Here is a 17,078-nt window from a genome sequence, read left to right on the forward strand (position 1 = left end):
TTATTAAAAATGGGCCCTTATTAATATCAGAATCATTTTCAGTCACTGATGGGAACAGAAACTTTCATTACAGAGAGAAATTGCAGCAGAAAGATGGCTTTGAAATGGGAGACAGTGGATGTGATTGGACAAAGATGTATGGGAGCACAGATGCAATAACCGACCTCATTAGCTTCAATCAGTAACCTGAATAAAGGGTGTAACATGCCCACATACAGCTATCTGTACACACATGCACATTGTCCTAACATAATTAATGGTGCATGGAGAGAGAGAGAGAGAGAGAGAGAGAGAGAGAGAGAGAGAGAGAGAGAGAGAGAGAGAGAGAGAGAGAGAGAGAGAGAGAGAGAGCGAGACAGACACACATTTTACTTATAGTATCACATAGAAAACATTTACAATTTCCCCCAAAACTCAAGTTAAGTACAAATGGTAAATGCCAATTCACCCAATGTAAAACTAAATCTCCCAGGAAATGTTTCCTTGAACCGATGAACAGAGAGAATGCACCATCTCGTGTATTGTAATTAAAAATTTGACAGGCTGAAGGTGTACCTTTACATGAATGCCCCCCACCCCCAAATAAAGGATTAACAGATTGCAACTGACTTTATTACCTCCCACAAGTGTGATATGTAGAGTCATTGCGCAAGTGCCAAGAAAGACCCTACAAATGTTGGTGCCTGAAAAAAAAAAAATAATAATAATAATGGGATGGGGGGAAAAAACAAAACAAAACTGCTTTTGAAAATTGAGGTGAAGTAGTGCAACAGTGGAGAAAAAAAAACTTGTATATTGTATGCAACAGCAAAGAGTTGTCACTCCTCTGAGCGACATTTTAGTTTTAGCTTAAAATTTGGATGTCACGCTGTAATAAGTAGGTACCTCTCTTCTTTTTGGCTTTCTTCTTACAATTATTTTCTTTTTGTGTACTTCTCTCCTCGAGCTCCAAGTGTCTATGTTGCATAAAAGAATCCTTTCTCGCATCACCTCAGTGTGGTTCAAAAAACTTTGAAGGGGCAAAATCGCTTCAATCCTATGGGTGACCCCAGTAAATCTCACTAAACTCTGCATCCCCCTGCCAAACCTGGAGATTGAAGGCCACCTTCAAAGGTCACATGGCAGAACTGATCTGCCATTCTCTTTATGCCGAAAGGCTGGATAAGACAGGTGTCCTGGGGCACAGATAGTTCATGGAGCGATATACAGTCGAGGGGTCTATGAATGAAGAAGAGTAAAAGAAAGCAAGATCTCAGATAAACTGCCATGAAAATATATTGGACCCCCTTCACAATTTTTTTTTCATAGTTTCTCCACTTTAATGTTCATTGTAATCAAGTAAATGTAAATAGACAAAGATAACCTAAGCAAACACAAAATCTAGTTTTTAAAATGGTGGTTTTATTGAAAAGGGGTGTGGGGGGGTATTCAAAGATAACAGGCACTGCATGAAAAAGTAACTTCCCCCACCTAAAAAAAAAAATAAAATAAAATCACCGGTTGGGCCACCCTCAGTGGCACCAATTAAAATCCTACATTTTTTTAATTCACATCTTCAGCTTTACATCGCTGTAGTGATGTTTTGACCCACTCTTCCTTTTGAAGAATTATTTCAAAACACCAACTCTGTAGAGCTTTTGAACATAAAGGGTCATTTTAATGTCATGCCATAGCATTTCAATGGCAGCCCTTAGAAAAGGTTCATCTTTCCACACTTCAACCAACAGAATATTTTATGCTTTCATGTTAGAATAGGACAGGACATGTATGAGGGCAGCAGAACAGCGGTGAGGTGTGCCGCTGGTGTTTCAGAAGAATTTAAGGTAGAGGCGGGACTGCATCAGAGATCTACGTTGAGCCCCTTCCTGTTTGCGGTAGTAATGGATAGGCTGACAGACGAAGTTAGACTGGAATCCCCTTGGACTATGATGTTCGCAGATGATATTGTGCTCTGCAGTGAAAGTATGGAGCAGGCGGAAGAACAATTAGAAAGATGGAGGCACGCACTGGAAAGGAGAGGAATGAAGATTAGCCGAAATAAAACAGAATATATGTGCATGAATGTGAGGGGCGGAGAAGGAGGAGTGAAGCTCCAGGGAGAAGAGAGAATAGGGAGGGTGGATGACTTCAAATACTTGGGGTCAAAAATACAGAGCAATGTAGAGTGTGTTAAAGAAGTAAAGAAACAGGTCCAAGCGGGGTGGAACAGTTGGCTGAAGGGGTCTGGTGTTCTATGTGACAGAAGAGTCTCCGCTGGGATGAAGGGAAAAGTTTATAAAACAGTGGTGAGGCCGGCCATGATGTACGGATTACAGACTGTGCCACTAATGAAACAACAAGAAGCAGAAATGAAGATGCCGAGGTTCTCGCTTAGAGTGAGCAGGTTGGATAGGATTAGAAATGAGCTCATTAGAGGAACAGCCAAAATTGGATGTTTTGGAGACAAGGTTCGAGAGAGCAGACTTAGATGGTTTGGACATGCTCAGAGACCAGAGAGTGATTATATTGGTAGAAGGATGCTGAGGATGATGCTGACAGGCAAAAGAGCAAGAGGAAGACGAAAGAAAAGGTTGATGGATGTCGTGAGGGAGAACATGAGGACAACAGGTAGAGAGGAGGATGCACGAGATAGGCTTAGATGGAAAAAGATGACACACTGTGGCGACCGCTAACGGGACAAGCTGAAAGGAAAAGAAGAAGAGTTCTCTTTGGTCAGCAGTGCCTTTTGCTTTTGAACTCTGCCATAGATGCCATTTTTGCCTATTCTCTTGTTATTGAATCATGAACACTGATCTTAACTGAGGCAAGGAAGGCCTACAGTTATTTAGATGTTGTCCCGGGTTCCTTTGTGACCTCCTGGATGAGTTGTTGTCACTCTGCTCTTTGGATAATCATTGTAGCCCGCTTATCCCTGGGAATGTTCAGCACTGTTCCCCTTTTTTTCTCCCTTTATAGATAACGGCTCTCACTGAGGTGTACTGGAATCCTAAAGCTATGAAAACTGCTTTGTAACCCTTTCCTGGCTGGATAAATGTCAATAGCTTTATTTGTAATCTGCCCTGAAAATTTCTTGGAATGTTTTAATTTTGTTGCATCTTTTTGAGATCTCTTGGCAGACTTCATTTTGTCAAACAGGCTCTGTCATCTCTTGAGTGAACAGGTATGGAGGCAATCAGCCTTGATTGTCATCAGTGTAAATTAACAACAACAAAAAAAAAAAGATTAGCCACAGTTAATTCCTAATTTAACAGGGGGACAATTACCGTTTCACACAGGGCTAGGTAATTTTTTCTTTATCTTATTCAATAAAAACACAATTTAAAACCGCATTTTGTGTTTACTTTGGGTATATATGTTTAGTATTTACATTTGTTTGATTACAATAAAGTGGGAAAACTAAAAAAAAATAATTTGGGAAGGTGGACAATTGTTGCAATAATTATATATATTAAGTGGACTGTATGACCTGTGCAACAGTAAATAAACTAAGAATTTATAAAAAGGTTTTGCTGCAATGCAAATAAAGGCAATTGGCAGGCCCTACAGCAAGACAATGTATTGCATTTAGTTCAAAACGAGTTATTCCAAATAGCAGACATAGTACCCATGGAGACTCTCAATGTTTGATCAGTTTATCCAATCAACAATAATACCAGTACTTGGAACCTTATAGTTTCTAGTGATGTAAGGAAAAGTTTTTGCGTGAGTGGGGATAGGGGAGGAAATTACACACACACACACACACACACACACACACACACACACACACACACACACACACACACACACACACACACACACACACACGCACGCACGCACGCACACACACACACACTTGCCGACGTTCACGATAAGGACATTCAGCTCGTGACCTGCATTATGGTGTCACACACACACAGACACACAACCTTGTAGTTATTTTTGGAGAAAGACTGTCAATACACTGGCAAGAAGAAAGAAATGTTTGGGCTATAGTTAGGAAGTCGTGTATACATTTCCCACTGTTGTCTTATGATGACACATTTAAAAACACAATCAAACACTTACAAAGAAGCTAGACTGCTAGCTGAATAATGCTATATTTCATTATGCATGAAGTGACATTTTACTGAGAAGGCTGCGTTCTAAAAGCAGCTCTGAAGAAACTAAGACAAGAGGAGAGGGAGTGTATATATCAGGAAGTCTCATGGATGGGGGTGTGTGGTGCAGGATTTGGGTGAAAATGGTCTCAAGGACTGTGAAATTTGCTTTGGGAAACTTGCAGTTTTTGGGATTATGTTGCATGATATTGTTTTCTGCGAGGTGACTGGTTTTACAGGAATCTAAAATCTATTAATGTGAAGTACAGTACTGTGTGAGTGCATGTGTTTGAGACCGTGCGCACATACGTGAATGCATTTTTGAGAGCGCTTGTGCATGGGTGCGTAACTTGTTCAGTGTGGGGTCCCCTCGCAGGTGTCTTAATTTAGCCTTCATTTGCATATATGCAATCAGGTACAGTAATTGGGAGTATGCGAGTTAGCGTTGGGGAGACATGCACACAGTGGGTGTTAGTCTGTCCCAGGTTGTGACAAAATTTGCAGCAGATGAGCTGATGAGGCTGATAATTGTGACACTGACTGATGGCTCTAATCAGGAAAGGAATCTTCCTAATCAATCGACTTTAACCACTTCCCACCCATGTCTCCATCTTTCAGGCTTCAAAAGAACTTTGTCCCCACATCCACATGCTAAGTGAGCTTAGATAGCTTGAATCATTGACCTTGACGGGCTTGAAAGCATAGTGATAAGAACCACAAGGGGAGAGAAAAAAATGGTCACCATAAAACAATATAAATATGTGATACCTGTCAACTGAGGTGAGCTTTTAAAATAATAGAACATGGCAAGTTATTTGTATCGTTATGTATTTATACTCATAGCGCATTGCTTCCCTGACTCATCATCTTAAATTATTTTGGTGGAGGGATCAGTGTGTCCCAATGATCTTAGTTGCCAAGTTGTCTGGTGCGCTGTTCCCCTGGCTGGGTAACCAATGGGGCAAAAAGTTTCTAGGTGAGGGTCCAAAGTACAGCTCAAACATATCCTACGATGAATACAATATTTGTACATTTTTTTTTACCCTTGCCACCCAGAATTGGTTCACTGGGGAGCCCCTCTGGAGCCAGGCCTACAGCTGAGGCTCAATAATGAGTGCCCGGAGACTAGGCGTACACCAATGTAGCCCTCCCAGGCACAGGCTAAAAAGGCCACGTGGGTGCTATTTCCAATGGACTCACTACTTGAGGGAGAGGGACATGGGGTCACCTGCAAAGTAAGGTGTGTGCCAGTGGAAGTCAGGGTCATTGATAGTTTGATCCCCAGTTACAGAAGCTCGGGAGGGAAGGTATGCGGAATGTAGCCTCTCTGGCAGGCAACAAGCCCAAGTGGGTGTGTGAGGTTGAAAATTTCTGACAACGTAGAGTCAGGCTTACTTCCACACATGGCTTGGGCTCTCGGACCAGTCCTCCTGAGAGTGACTGGACTTTCTTATACTCTTGCCCATGATGAGAGGTAATGACGATGAGACTTGGAAAGGAGTTTGGAGTTTTGTGCTCAACGCCAATTTCCTGCAGCAGTTCGCCCACATGTCGAGGGAAGTGGGGGACACGGAGTCTGAGTGGGGCATGTCCTGCAATTTCATTGTTGAGGTAGCCAACCAGAGTTGTGGTCGTAGGTGGTCAGTGATGAATTGGTGGCAATCCTCAAATTCATTGGTGGACACCAGCAGTAAGGGCTAGTGTCAAGTTATAAAAATCTTAATCAACCCTTTTTGGCCTCAGGGCAGCTGATAGGTGCCACCTGGTCAAACAGAATGCAACTGTGGTGGTGACAGAGTCAAACAGACAGGTGTATGAGGAGTTCGGTAGGGCGAGGGAAAATCATTTCCGGACAGCTTCATAGAAATTGCGGTCCATCTCAGGAAATGGAAGCAGAACACGATGAACAATGTGCATAGTGGGGACAGGGTGCTGCTGATATTGATTCAAAAAGTTGTGAATCGGTTGGGAGAAGACTCAATTACACCGGGATACCATCCCATGAAGAAGCAGAGCCTGAGGACTATGAGGCATCCCACATCTATGGGATTGAGGTGAACATGGTGGATAAAAACTTCCTTGGTGGTACAACCCTGCTGGTAGATGAGATTTGCCCGGAATTCCTAAAGCCTCTGGGTGTTGCAGGGCTTTCCTGGTTCAGACGCCTCTACAACATCGCTTGGGCATCGCGGACAGTGCCTATGGATTGGCAGACTGGGGAGGTGATCTCTCCCTTTTTAAGAACAGACCCCACATGGTGTGCTCAAATTAATACAATCTATATCATCATATATAGTATCTGCCACAGCTTTACAATGTATTAAACATTACAAATATAGCTACAGCATTGCTGTAAAATACAACAGAGGTATACTTATAGACTGTACTTAAATGTGCATTCCATGTGTATAAGAATTCCCACAATCAAATGAATGTGAGGGATAAGAGTCTAAACTAGGCATTGAAGGATGTGAGATCCATCTAGTAGACACCGTAACATGGACCAATCAGCCCTGAGCTGTTTTCCATATTTAAAACATGAAAGATGAGCAATCCAAACAGAACAAAGCACATTTACGTCACATAATACTGAGAAATCCGACCATCTCAATTGCCAGGCAGAAAAGACCAAGTAGAATCCCAAGAAAAAGATCATTTTAGGATTTCCAACAAAAATTATCATGCAAACTAGATAAAAGGACATCAAAGAGAAAAAAATTTAGGAAAAACAGTGATGACACTTCTGTAAAGAATATTATAATTCTTAATTTCTTTTCTATACTTATTTTGTTGCCATAATTCTCTCTCAGTCCAGGACAGTGGAACCTTTATTTTTTATTATCCTAATTGATTCATGAAAGGGGTGTGTAGATTGAAGCTTGAAAATTCAACAGTTTTTCCCAATAAGAAATATATAAATAAATAATTTGGTTCCAATCTTGGCAAAAGTTCATACACTGGATAAAGTTTCGATCATTAGACAATATTTATGTTCAGTGTGTGCTTCCTATTAGAAATAGTATAAATTGAAAATAAGAATTAAGTGTAATCTTGAGCAAGGGTACTAAAGTGTGGCCAAAGAGAGTATTATTATGTATTTTAAACGTGTAGTTGTAGTTCACTGTGGGGTCATCATGAAAAGGGCATGCGCTTAGAATGACATATTATTTTGGAGACAATGACAGGATTTGTAGATTGTAATACTTGGTATGAATTCAATCAGAAGAAGAAGCGCTTGAGAGGAGGATTGCTGAGAGAACCCATAATTACCAACAACTAAGTAAATGGGCCATCCAGGCACATAGCCACTTAATTGCTGGTTAGCATTTTCGTTGGAAAGGTACAAAAACACTGATGATTTCGTAATGGGGACCATTAAGTCTGAGAACCTGGCATTTAGGCTTCACATAGGGACAAACAATGTTGCCCAGAAGCACACATGCAAACACAGACACATACAAAATAAACTAAGTGATTGCATGGAAGTTATCCTGTGGATGGATGTAGAGTATATATTTCAGCCTTAGATGAACAAGTGGGTCAAAAAGTGACCCGGAGAGCTAATTTTCCCACAACAGCTTTGTGATTAAAAAAAAAAAAGAAGAAAAAAAGTCATAATTTAAAATTCCAGCTATTCCTAAAAACGTTTTGGATATCCTGCTATTTCAATGTTTTTTTTTTATTTTACCTTACATACATTTGTCCAAATATGTGTTTTTGCACAGTATTACTACCGCTAATTTCAATAAGTGGGTCAAAAAAACAAAAACAAAAAGACCCGGTTCAATTATTAACAGCACACATTTCTTGGTCAGTGCCCCAAAACCCAGCCGCTCCTGCTCCCGCCCAGATCTAAAGTTGATAGGTTGCATCATGAACGGCATCTGGCATAAAAACTGTGTGCATGAAGAAGCCGTGGCTCTGTACAGGTCTGGAAAGTAAATCAAATCAAGCTTACTTTTATGGACTTGCTACAAATGACACAGCCGAAAGTGCAAAACACATGCGATGCTTTCACAGTAAGTTTATTTTCTTATCATGTTCTCATCAATATCCCAGTCCATTGTGTAGCGAACGAGTTTTAGGCTCGCCTTGACCTTCAAATTGGGAACAAAGGTGTGCTTGATTTGCTTACCCTCCTGTTTACTATGGAACTGCTGCTTCATCTTGCACACCCTATAACTATTTTGTACATATAAAACAACTATTTCATGCGCACGATGTAGTAGTTCTTGGGCATAAAGTAATACATTGTGGTAATTTCATGCTCACGAGAGATTTATGTTTTTTTTTGCCCTCATCTCCTGTTTGGGGCTGTGTACTTTTCTGCTTATTTCTATTGTACATATAACAAGATACCGTAGGTTTCCAGTACAACACAAACTCCACCAATGCAATTACCATGACTGATTGTTGGGCTTCAACGTTTTGCTTTGTAGTGCAACAGGAAAGCAGAGTAAAATTACCCTTAAGGAATTCATCTGGACACTGAACTGTGCTACATCTTGATGCTGATCCAGAAACAGAAACAGAAACAGAAGCACACAAAACACACTCTGGCAGGAAATTAAGTTTGATGGGTCTCTGCTGTAATGATAAGTCCCACAAGGCACTGTGGAGAAAGAACCACTCGAGCTGGCACATTTGTTCCTTTTGCTCCAGGTTGTGATTGGCACAACATGGAGTCAAACTGAAACATAGACAATTTGTTATGATTTGCTGATGACCAAAATATTGGACTGTAGCGTTGATAATGGAAAAAGAAAATGGAAAAAAAGGGAGATTTTTACGACTTAATTTTCTATGTCCACCTCATTGTTCTCAAACCGTTCTGTAAAATTACCCTCGTGACACATTTATCCTTCCAAAAAAATCTTGCTTGATCATCGTCATGGTGCCATGCAGCTCAGCAACGGAGGAGTTTGGTAGTTTGGATTAGACCCTCCTGCTGTGTTCTGGTCTTATCAAAGCTTCCACACCTGCAGCTGTAAATCAATGGGTTTAGACCAAGCCTCCCCTCTGAGACCAGTGCCAAAGTTTAACAGTGGACATACATTTTACGAGGTCCAAATCTCAAGTGCTATTCCTTCCTTTTTTTTAATTGTCACACCTGCTCCTACAATTCGGGGGGGAAATTGTAAATAGGCTGTACTTATATATAGTTTCACAAAGCCTCATATTCACCCAGTAACACATACACTAATGGGCAAACATGCAAGGTGCTGGCAGGCCAACTGGGGGCACATTAGGGTTCAGTGTCTCGTCCAAGGACACTCTGACATGTCGCAGCCAGGACTTGAACCAGTGACCTTTCAATCACTGGTTAAACTGCTCTAACTACTGAGGTGCCGTGAGTAAACTCCAAGTGGAGCAGAGCAGCTCTCGAGCTTCATTTCTTCATTGCTTGTCCTCATCACAGTTTATAGATTGACCAAGACACACGGGTGGAGAGAAAATGGTCACCATGGGATGCAGCCATGTCATGGAGTCCTGCAGAGAGGTTAATGATGCACTGGCTGTCTGTCTCAAGGCAGAGATGAAGATAGGTCATAAACGTAGAGTTGTACACCTCGCACAGAAAGACGGATGTCAGGGAAGTGAGTGATGCATGTTACGCTGAATGTTTCTGACAAGCCTGGGCTGTCGGGCAAAACAAGGGGATGCAGTGCGATAACTAACTGACACATGAATATGTGTGGACAAGCAAGAGACATGCTTCCTTTGTAATGCTTTAGGTGTGTGATAAACCACCTCGAAAGGCACTTGGGCTATGCACATGTAAATCTCGCTATCTATCTCTCTCCATTTTACCTGTGGTCATGTCTTTTTCAATATTCCTCTTTTTTTTATTCTTGAACAACACTCCTCCATTTAATCGCCCTACACTTAGCTCACAGTGCATCTGTGCAGTGGTCTGCAGAGTGGAGGAGACCCAGCAGCAGGAGCTGTCAATCACTTGGTCAGTAGATGCGATCTGGATGTTCAGAAGACATAGCACCTCTCTGGAACTGCAGATAAGAGTTCTGTAAAGAGATGTACTGTATATGTTTGCTTTTCTTTTTTCATAAAATAAATAGACTAACGGCCATTTATTGTAGATATTGAGAAAAGTTCATGTTTCAAAGGAGGGTTATTTGATCAATAATAGTCATGAGATTTTTTTGGGAGTGATAATAAAAATCATTGGAACATTTTTTAATCAGATATTTTTGGCTTGATGAACCAAACAGTAGCTAATACCCCAGTTTGTTGATTTTCTACTTTCCAAAGACCAGACAAACTGTAACTACGATATTTTAAAACTCAGCACAGAGACGAAAGATCATGTTTAAAAAGCAATCATGCTTCCTTCATTAAGTACGGACAGCTAAGCTTATATAGCAAACTATCCTAATTTTCAGTCTAAAGGGTGAGTTAATTATTCCATTCATTTCGTGGGCATAACTTTTTTTTTTGGTACCGCACTGTTGACATTCACTTCTTTCGCCTGAGCTCTGTTCACCAAAATGTGCAGAGCCCTTTCTATTGTTTGCCGTTCTTTTGCTATTCCTTGCTAATCAGAGAAATTCAAAAGAATGTAGAGATCTAAATCAATGTAACTACAACCATTGCACCAAAAGCAGCAGTTTTATCAGCTATGCCACCTTTTCAGTATTCTAAGAAGAGCACATCAGATTTTTGTGTTGTTGTTCTCAACCAGCTACTGCTTTTCAAGCAATCATTATGCATGTCAATCTTTTCTTGAGCCTTTTTACAGTCCATGAAAATTTTCTGTCAGGTTACAATGAATGCCAGCAGAACTTAAGTCACCCAGGACCCAAGTTAGAGTGGAAAAAAAAAAGAACTTAGTTTACCATTCTTTTAAATTGTATCAAGCAATGTGACTACTACTTCTGCATCTGGCAGTGATGGTTCAGTTAGAGGTGCATAAATCCGTTTTTATTGCTTGAAATGTTATTTTACACGGCAAACTGTTGCCATTTACTATTTAGAACATGGCCGAGGGGGCATAACATTATGATGTGGTCAACTGTTTGTTCCTCTGCGCCACACAAGAGCAAAATAGGCTAACGCCAGTTTGATGGTGGTTAAGCCTGACCCAAGAGAGCCTTTCGTTATGGTGAAAAGCTGACGTCTGGGTTGAACACACGCAGTCGCGAAGTGCTTTTTCTCCAACTCCATGTTTTGCAATCTGCCTATAATGTACTGCACTGTGGTTGGACTCAGCAAAGTAGCAATTTTGACTCTTCCTCGAGAAATACTGTGGCATGTAAAGAAAATGTCAATAGAATACTGCCAACATGTGGGCATGGATACCATTTGTCAACAGATCCACCTCACACCTTTCCACCTGAGCCGATAAAGAGTGTGTTGTCCTTCTCAAGGACATTCATTGATTGTTTTCCTTTTTGTGCTGAAGGTCAGTATACCATCTATACATCACTGTGTGACAAGCACATGAATATCCGCCAAACCTGAATGTATGTTCTCAAAGGTAATTGGCACACAGTGAGGAGGAAAAAAAAAAAAAAGACAAAATACCATTCTATAAAGTTTGCAAGCAAAGTTATCAAATTGATATATTGGAAGGACGTAGATTAAATTACCATCGTGACCACTTCAGTGCATAGACTGTCTTTTAAAATGCATCAACTGACATAAACCAGAAGAAAGCAAACTATGGCTGAGCAGTAACCTCTATTTACGTACTGTATGATTTCTGCACCTAGGATGTCAAAATGTCCTTTTTTTGTGTTGAATTGTCAAACTACCCATCCCCACATATGCCTGTCAAATTAAACCAAATGCAAGTTACAAAAAAAAAAAAAAATAGGAAAAGTGATCATTTTTAGAAGCATGACATGAACATGGGCGGACAGGTGGAGTAGCTGTGGAGTGTTCGCCTCAATATAGAGGGGTTTACCTCTATGCCTCATGCTACATACAGGGTCAAGTGCGCAGAGTTCTGAGGACCGGGGTTTTATTCCAGCCACAACTGTGTGGAGTTTGCATGTTCTGCCCGTGCCTGCGTGGGATTTCTCCGGACACTCCGGTTTCCTCCCACTTTCCAAAAAACGAGCAACATTAATTGGAGACTCTAAATTGCCCCTAGGTGTAATTGTGAGTGTGACTGCTGTCTGTCTCTATGTAAACTGCGATTGGCTGGCAACCAGTTCCGGATGCACCACGCCTCCTGCCCGATGACACCTGGGATTGGCGCCAGCATTTCCGTCACCCTCGTGAGGATAAGTGGCTCAGAAAATGGATGGATGGATGTTAAAAATATTTGGAGATAGAGAAATACTGAAAAGAAGAGAACATAAGCCTCCCACGCTTTGCTGTTCCAATCCCCTTGTGCTGGGCATACTTATACAGTATTTACTTACATATCAGAGGAATCTATACTGCTCTTAGATGTTGTGGTTTGCATGGATTTAAAAGTGAAGGGGCTGGATTTTCTCGACTCACATCAATGAGCTTGAATTGCTGGATTTAAAAGGCTGGTTCGGCTTTGTCACATTTTGATTTACACAGTTATTTTTGGATTTGTAGCTGTTGAAAACACTGTGCAGAGTGAAAGGCCACAAATACAAAATTGTGAGTGACTGAAGTGACAAAAATATCAAATGTAATAATTGGCTGTAAACCGTAAAGCAACCCGAGGGTGTCACATTTCAGGTTGCATCCCCATTTTGAAAATGTGTAAAAACAGTCCCATCTCAATGAATTTACATCCATTTTTTTTTCCTCAAAATTATATCCCTCTTTATCATCAGATTTGACATTCAGCTTTAGGCAATAATTTGAGAGAATCCAATTGATCGAGCTTCCCACCCTATCTCTAAGGGAAAGCCCGGCGGAAACTAATTTTGGCCGCAGGATGTCCAGGAACTTGTTCTTTCGGCCATGACCCACAACTGGTGACTATAGAGGAGGGTAGGAAAATTGAGAACTTCGCCATAGTTCCTTCTTTACCAAAATGGACAGATACAAAGTCCACGTCACTCCAGACGTTGCACCTACCTGCCTATTGATCTCACGCTCCATTCTTCCCTCATTGATCTTCTCCGCTTGGGGCAGGAGCTCATCCTCAGCCAAGAGAGTGCAACACGCCCTTTTTCGACTGCGAAATATGGTCTCAGATTTGGAGATGCTGGTTCTCGTCCCAGCCACTTCAGACTCCGCTGTGAACCACTCCAATGAGATTTGGAGATCACTGCCAAAAGAACCACATCATCTGCAAAAAGCAGAGATGCAATACTGAGGCCACCAAGCTGAACCCTCTCTACACCAACCGCCAAGTATGAACACCCTCATGCTTCAACATGGTGTTTGTTATGGACAATCCATGGTGAGCACATAAAGGTGGGCTCCCTGAATTGTTGTTTGATCCATAGGCACAGACAACAGTCAGGACCCATTCCCCCCACCCAAAAGGAGAGGGAGGCTCCCCCAACATACAGCTGCTGAGGTGGGGGCCTCTCATCATGGGCAACTCCTGAGTGAAAAAGACGCTAAACCCACTCAAGAGCACTGATACCAAAGTCCAAGAAGTTTATGGGGTAGACACTGACTATATCTAGTCAGATCTTCTCAACCTCACGCACCAGCTTGGGCTCCCCACCACCCAGCTTGCACTGTACCTGACCACTATGCCACCTCCCACAGGTGGTGAGCCTGCCGCCTGGAACTGCACCAATTTTGTTTGGCTGGGCATAGTCCGAAAAGGTAATGTGAATCCCCTTTACCATGGCCTCACCGCCTGTGGGAGCGGCTATAAGGGTCGAGTGCAGTGCAAACTGGGTGGTGGCCAAAGGGAGGGACCTTGGAGTTCTGATTCCCTGCTTCATAGAAAGTCAAAGAAGTTCACACAGATAGATCCAAATCCATGCGGGGATGTGCGAATGATGCAGCACGGTGGACGCGGTCACACGCAAATTCACTTCCCTCGCCCGAACCCTGGAAACTTCGACAAGCTGAACTCACTTGGGAAGAAATGCTGTCGGCACCTCGCAGAGGGGAAGCCCCTCCCCTTGCAGAGTTGCTGAAGCACCTACACGTTCAATGTGTCTGTCTAAATGTGTCACGTAAGCAAACTCAAGCAAAGGGCAGGAGGCGAAGCAATCTTTCGCATCCGGTGGGTATGTAGCATGAGGCAGACTTGTTGATGACTACCTCACGCAAAATAATTATTCTATTCTGTACTATTGTACTGTTATTACAGTGAACTGGTTACCACATCTACCTCATATCTCTGAGGAGTGTTGGTTGAAATCCAGGTTTTGGACATCGTGTGTGGTATTTCCATGTTCTCCACATGCCTCCTTCAGTTTTCTCCAGGTACTCCAGTTTCCTCACACATCCCTGCCCCACCAACCTTCCAAAAAGTGGGTTGATTGAAACATTTAAATTTACCATTTGTTAATATAGTTCATGTATATGTCTGCTGCTAGTGGCTGTCCACCATTCCAGGGTGTATCCAAAGCCAGCTTAGATAAGATCCATTTCCATTTCATTTCACGTGTGTGCCAATGAGGATGACCGCGACAGAAATACGATGGATATTAAATTACATTCTTCTATATTTCTTGTATATTAAAGAGTGAAGCCCAATGCAGCCCTATGGGGGCACAAACCAGTGCAATCTGTAGGCCGGTCCCAAGGCCGGATAAATGCAGAGGGTTGCGTCAGGAAGGGCATCCAGCGTAAAAACTGTGCCAAACAAATATGAGCGTTGATCTAAAGAATCCTATACCGGATCGGTCGTTGCCCGGGTTAACAACGCCCGCCCCCGGCACTGCTAACCTGCAGGGCATCGGTGGAAATTCAGCTACTGTGGGTCGAAGACAAAGAGGAGGAAACCGGATCCATCGTCAGAAGAAAAAGAGGAATGCACAGAGCCTACAACTGAGTGTAGGGACTTTGAATGTTGGGACTATGACAGGAAAAGCTCAGGAGTTGGTTGACGTGATGATTTGGAGAAAGGTTGATATTCTGTGCATCCAAGAGAGCAGGTGGAAAGGTAGTAAGGCTAGAAGTTTAGGAGCGGGGTTTAAATTCTTCTACCACAGGGTAGATGGGAAGAGAAATGTAGAAGTGGTTATTTTAAAAGGAAGAGCTGGCTAAGAATGTCTTTGAGGTGAAAAGAGTATCAGATCGAGTGATGAGACTAAAATTTGAAATTGAGGGTGTTATGTATAATGTGGTTAGCGGCTATGCCCCACAGGTAGGATGAAACCTAGAGTTGAAAGAGAAATTCTGGAAGGAACTAGATGAAGTAGTTCTGAGCATCCCAGACAGCGAGAGAGTTGTGATTAGTGCAGATTGTAATGGACATATTGGTAAAGGAAACGGGGGTGATGAAGAAGTGATGGGTAAGTACGGCATCCAGGAAAGGAACTTTGAGGGACAGATGGTGGTGGACTTTGCAAAAAGGATGGAGATGGCTGTAGTGAACACTTATTTCCAGAAGAGGGAGGAACATATAGTGACCTACAAGAGCGGAGGTAGAAGTACGCAGGTGGATTATATTTTGTGCAGACGATGTAATCTGAAGGAGATTACTGACTGTAAAGTAGTGGTAGGGGAGAGTGTTGCTCAACAGCATAGGATGGTGGTGTGTAGGATGACTCTGGTGGTGGGTAGGAAGATTAAGAAGACAAAGATAGAGCAGAGAACCATGTGGTGAAAGCTGAGAAAGGAAGAATGTTGTGCGGCCTTTCAGAAAGAGGTGAGACAGGCTCTCGATGGATAGCAGAAGCTCCCAGAAGACTGGACTACAACAGCCAAGGTAATCAGAGAGACAGGCAGGAGAGTACTTGGTGTGTCTTTTGGTAGGAAAGGGGAGAAGGAGACTTGGTGGTAGAACCCAAAAATACAGGGAGTCATACAAGGAAAGAGATTAGCGAAGAAGAAGTGGGACACTGAGAGGACTGAGGAGAGGCGAAAGGAGTACATCGAGATGCATCATAGGGCAAAGGTAGAGGTGGCAAATGCTAAACAAGAGGCATATGAAGACATGTACTCCAGGTTGGACACGAAAGAAGGAGAAAAGGATCTCTACAGGTTGGCCACACAGAGGGATAGAGATGGGAAGGATGTGCAGCAGGTAAGGGTGATTAAGGATAGAGATGGAAATGTGTTGACTGGTGCCAGTAGTGTGCTAAATAGATGGAAAGAATACTTTGAGAAGTCGATGAATGAAGAAAATGAGAGAGAAGGAAGAGTTGAAGAGGCAAGAGTGAAGGACCAGGAAGTGGAAATGATTACTAAGGGGGAAGTCAGAAAGGCACTACAAAGGATGAAAAATGGAAAGGCAGTTGGTCCTGATGACATACCGGTAGAGGTATGGAAGCAATTTGAAGAGATGGCTGTGGAGTTTTTGACCAACTTATTCAACAGAATACTAGCGGCCGAAAAGATGCCTGAAGAATGGAGTTGATGAGCAACACAATGAAGTTATGGGAAAGAGTAGTGGAGGCTAGACTCAGGACAGAAGTAAGTATCTGCGAGCAACAGTATTGTTTCATGCCTAGAAAGAGTACCACAGATGGATTATTTGCCTTGAGGATGCTCGTGGAAAAGTACAGAGAAGGTCAGAAGGAGCTACATTGTGTCTTTGTGGATCTAGAGAAAGCCGGTGACAGAGTACCAAGAGAGGAACTGTGGTACTGCATGCGTAAGTCTGGTGTGGCAGAGAAGTATGTTAAAATAGTACAGGACATGTATGATGGCAGCAGAACAATGGTGAGGTGTGCCTTAGGTGTGACAGAAGAATTTAAGGTGGAGGTGGGACTGCATCAGGGATCAGCTCTGAGCCCCTTTTGTTTGCACTGGTAATGGATAGGCTGACAGATGAGGTTAGACTGGAATCCCCTTGGACCATGATGTTCGCAGATGATATTATGATATGGAGTGAAAGCAGGAAGCAATTAGAAAGATGGAGACATGCACTGGAATGGAGAGGAATGAAGATTAGCCGAAGTAAAACAGAATATA

The 17,078-nt window shown here is 42.3% G+C and overlaps 1 protein-coding gene across 1 annotated transcript in view; it reads right to left on the reverse strand.

The window, feature by feature from the left end:
* The window catches only part of tenm2a (teneurin transmembrane protein 2a), a 336,697-nt gene that overhangs the window by 307,996 nt on the left and 11,623 nt on the right, over positions 1 to 17,078 (reverse strand). The gene's annotated exons all lie outside the window — the stretch shown is intronic.

The sequence above is a fragment of the Syngnathoides biaculeatus genome, chromosome 11, assembly GCF_019802595.1.
Source record: "Syngnathoides biaculeatus isolate LvHL_M chromosome 11, ASM1980259v1, whole genome shotgun sequence".
Lineage (NCBI taxonomy): Eukaryota > Metazoa > Chordata > Actinopteri > Syngnathiformes > Syngnathidae > Syngnathoides > Syngnathoides biaculeatus.